Genomic DNA, 4,416 nt, shown 5'->3' with positions numbered 1-4,416 from the left:
TATATATATATATATATATATATATATATATATATATATATATATATCCAGGACCTCATACATACCAGATTGGTGCTCTGCAACTAAGCTATATGCTTAGTTCTTGCTCTTCAGAACATAATCCCCTTCTTATAAAACAGCTTGTTGTCCTAACTACACCAGATGAAATTCTTGGAAGGAAAAGTTATGGCCTCTCTTTCTGCATAAGTGGTTCTTGCCTTTAAAAATCGTTTGGGAAGTTTCACATGTACAAAAGGTATTTAAACTGGCTCACTAGACTACAGGGCCTGTGGTTGGTGTTTGCCTGAGAAGGAGGACTGGGAACTGAGGTCCTAGGCCATGCTGTTTGGGACTATTGTTCATTTGGTCAGTGACTTATTCACCTAACAAGTGTGTACTGAGCACTTTCCATTTGCTAGACTCAGTTCTGGATACAAGGAAGCCAGCAGCTAGCAAATATGACCAGGGGCCGTCTCTCTTGAACCTTGGATGCTGATGGAGGCTCTCAGACAATGCACAAGCAGACACGCTAAAGGTGACGAGGGGAAAGAAAATGGGCTGAGGTTTAGAGCGGTGGGGAGTTATCATATATAACCTTGTCAGGCCGGGCAGTGGTGGCGCACCGCCTTTAATCCCAGCGCTTGGGAGGCAGAGGCAGGCAGATTTCTGAGTTGGAGGCCAGTCTGGTCTACAGAGTGAGTTCCAGGACAGCCAGGGAGAAAACAAACAAACAAACAAACAACCTCATCAGTAGCTACTACAGTCTTTCTTTATGTCCCCAGCTCTGTGAAGTCTAATTGAAAGCAGCACTTAGTTCTCTAAGACCAGCTCAAAGGAACACCCTCTTGCCACGCTCCCAGCAACTCCTACTCTCTTCCTTACATCAGGAGCAGTCCCTTGTGGCCAGTCTTCCACTCTGAATGGGATACTTTTGTCCTTATTTTAAGGATTCAGGCTCCAGAAGAAAAGCCCGCCTCTGATAGAATCAATATCTCTCCTGTACACCTAGTTCTAGTGTAGGCCAGAGCAGAAGAACTGTCCCATGAGCAAACAGAAAAATTAGACTGAATTTTCAGTTTCCACCAATAGGAGGCAAGAACTAGCCTGGAGAAACTTCAAGCATCATCAACTCCCTGAAGGTAGACAAGCTAACACATAACTAGTCCCCAGTACATAGGTTTGAATCAGAACCTTGGGGCAGAGACCAGCAAGGAATCCTTTAAGGTGACATCTAGTGACTCAGAAGCACTCTTAGATTGATTACCTCAAGGCCGAAGGACAAGGTGGAAGTGCAATGCCTTTTTACCCTGAGCCAGTGGGGACTGGTGGGAACGTGTCGGGAACAGCCTGGGAGAGAGGATGGAGAGGACAAAGAAAGCCCGGAGAGAAGGAGAACAGAGAAAGGGAGTATCTCCCAGAAGGTCCCGAGACTCTGCCTCCATTCTGGGCCGGATTACACCCCTGTGGGCGGAGTCTTGGAGACGAGACCGCATCTAGCGCTTGTGGGGCTACATCCTCAGGCCCCTTGTGGGGTCCCTGACTCTCGCCCCGCGGGTACCCGCTCGGGCTGCTGGGCTGCCTCCAGCACGGCCGCCGCTCTGAGCGCCGCCATCATCGTCGCCGCGCAGGATCCTTGAGGGAAGAATGTGGCAGAGTCCGCCTTGGAGCCGAGCTGGTGGTGGTGGGGCGGGCGGCCTGGCTGTGGCTGCGCAAAGTGGTGCCTCCTCCGGAGTCTAGGTCACCATACACCGCGCACCTCCCTAGCGCAGTGTGGGACCCCTCAGCCTAAGGACGCGCAGCATGGGCATGTTCTGCGGGTCCTCCTAGATGATGGAGCATCCTGCGCCCCACCATGCCCTGTACTCTCTGCTGGAACCAGAGGTGACTGGGCTGGAGGAGGGTCCGGAACAGGTAGGAAGAGGTGTGGGGAGTTCAGAACCAAAGGATCAGAGCGGGCAAGGGGCAGGGGTGGGGAAGAGGGAGCGTAAAGGAAGAGTAACGGGAGAGGGAGAAACGGTGTGGAGAGGATAAGGCAAGGGAGGAGGGCGACCAGAGGGCATGAGAAAGGAAGAAGGGCGGAAGAGGGAAGAGAGGAAGAGGAAGGAGAGGAGGAAAGAGGAAGAGGAGGACAAGGACAGGAAGGTAGAAGAGTAGGAGAGGAGGAGGGAAGAAAGGTGGGAAGAGAGGAGGAGAGGGCAGAAGAAAGGAAGGGAAGAGGAGGAAGGAAGAGGAGAGGAGCAGAAGACTGGAAGAAGCTGAGGGAAGGGGTTGAGAGACGGAAAGAAGGAGGCGGAGGCAAAAAGAAGTTTCCTTTTTAGCTCTCTGGTAGAGGGGTCCATTAGAAGAGCCTGATTGGCAGCCCACGTGATGAGCTTGGACCCTTCTTGGTCCTCAGATCTTGTTTTCCTGGTCCACTGTTCCTCCACCTTCAGTACTTTCAAAGATAACAAAGCTGAGAAATCCCGCAGGGAACAGTATGCAGAGCTTTATGGGCCTCGGGGTGGTGCTCCAGGACCTGTAGGGTCTCTTGGGAGACCACCCACAACTTAACCTTTGCCCTCTACCTTCAGAGGGTTCCTCTCTCCTAACATCAAGTGTAGATTTACTCAAGCATACAATGAAGAAACACAGTTAATCACCCAGCCTACAGGATGTGCCTTTACTTCAGCACCCACAAGACTACTGTAGAGCAAATGACCAACTAGATGGTCACAACTCTGCGATCAGGAAACTTACTGCCTAGCAGAGGATAGGGACAGACAAAGGTCCAAGGACAATGTGTGAGAATCAGTGTGCATGCTGGGAGCTTGGCTCTATCAGAAAGGCTACAACAGCTCCCCATTTCTGGACCTCTCTAAGGTGCTCTGGTATGGGAGATGTAGGCTAGGGCATGAGAATTTCTCTTTGTAACAGGGTTCCTGGTGATGCTGCCGCTGTTGATTATCTCCAGAGATCTCCCTGCATGATCAGGGACAGTGCTCTAGCTGGAGGGAAAGGGGATGTGAAGGGAAAGTTTCCTGGAAACTGGAAAAGTACAGTGTACGGAAGGAACCAAAGCAAAAACCTTAGCTGACACAGAATACTTGCAGTGTGCCAGGTGCTATAGCAGGTTATTCATATTCAACCCCCCACCCCACAGACATATTCTTGCCATCTCCATGTAACTAAATCAAGACGGCTCAGAAGCTTGGAAAAGTGGCCGCAGGTATGCCTCGGTGGTGCAGCCCTTGCCTAGCGTGTCAAGCAAGCCCTTGGATTCCATTCCCAGTACCGGGGAAAAATGTTTCTTGACACTTTAAAGCTGGTAGGTTGTACAATAGGAATTTGAAGCCCCAGAGGCCTGGATCTATTGCCTGGGCTCTTAACCACTCCAGACCGTGATTGTGAAAGTCTATGTAAGTCATATCAGGCAGCGTGGATTGTGACCTCAGCAGAATGGAAAGTAATTTCCAGTTTGGAGTGAGGGCATCACTACACTTGTCTCTTGGCTTCAAGGAGCCTTCAGGGTGTCTGTTGGGATATGTGTCAGAGCAGGAGGATGGAAAGATTCAGGCAAAACCAGGAAGTTCAGGTGGTGGGCTCTGCAAGGCTTGACAAATCTTCAGTGATGAAGCCCTGGCCTGTGGCTGGTGCAGTCTAGCATTTATTTACTTAGGTGTTGCTGTTACTGAGAATGAGTAAGGCAGATTTGGAGGAACTGAGATTCTTTGAGCAGATGACACCCTTTCTTTAGCTTCTGGCTTGCCTTCCAGGGGGCAAAGGTCAGTATATTTATCCAGTGCATGATGTGTTCACATGTATCTGGATTTTTCCAAGTCAGTCAAATAAATATGACAGTAAGACATTTTCAGATGAAAATAGGAATTTTCTTTTCCTATAAAGTTCTGGCCAATTATTATTATTGGGTTCTGACTTCTTAACTGGAGACTCTCTTCCCTGGTTGATGTCATAAAGGCACAAATACTGCACTGAAGACATGGGGCATCTTCTCAGTGGTTTCACGTCAACAGTTATATTTGAATAAAACCCCAAACACACCTCCTATGCTGCTTCTCTGAACCTCAGTGCTGTAGTTTTCAAAATCCTTAGTCTTCTTCAAAAACACAAAGGTAGGTATGACATGATTCACTGGAGTATTGGGGTGAGTCTCTCAGAGGAGTTAATCTACTCCTTCCAGAACAGAGGTTAATTTCCATAAGAACAGGTGTGGTGGTCTGAATGAGAATGGCCCTCATTTATTTGACTGCTTAATCACCAGGGAGTGGCACTGTTTGAAAGGATTAGAAGGATTAGGAGGTATGCTCTTATTGGAGTAGGTGTGGCCTTGTTGGCCGGAAATATGTCACTGGGGGTGGGCTTTGAGGTCTCTCTCTCTCTCTCTCTCTCTCTCTCTCTCTCTCTCTCTCTCTCTCTCTC

The 4,416-nt window shown here is 49.1% G+C and overlaps 1 long non-coding RNA gene across 1 annotated transcript in view; it reads left to right on the top strand.

Annotated features, from left to right (window-relative positions):
* The first annotated feature begins 1,510 nt into the window (after positions 1-1,510).
* The window catches only part of LOC110320032, a 16,993-nt gene continuing 14,087 nt past the window's right edge, over positions 1,511-4,416 (top strand). The window contains exon 1 of the long non-coding RNA XR_002380442.1: positions 1,511-1,911. This is a non-coding gene — a long non-coding RNA (uncharacterized LOC110320032). The remainder of the gene's footprint in view (positions 1,912-4,416) is intronic.

Source organism: Mus pahari, chromosome 4 (assembly GCF_900095145.1).
Source record: "Mus pahari chromosome 4, PAHARI_EIJ_v1.1, whole genome shotgun sequence".
Classification (NCBI taxonomy): domain Eukaryota; kingdom Metazoa; phylum Chordata; class Mammalia; order Rodentia; family Muridae; genus Mus; species Mus pahari.
The sequence above is the reverse complement of the archived record's forward strand: the minus strand, read 5'-3'. Positions and strand labels throughout refer to the sequence as shown.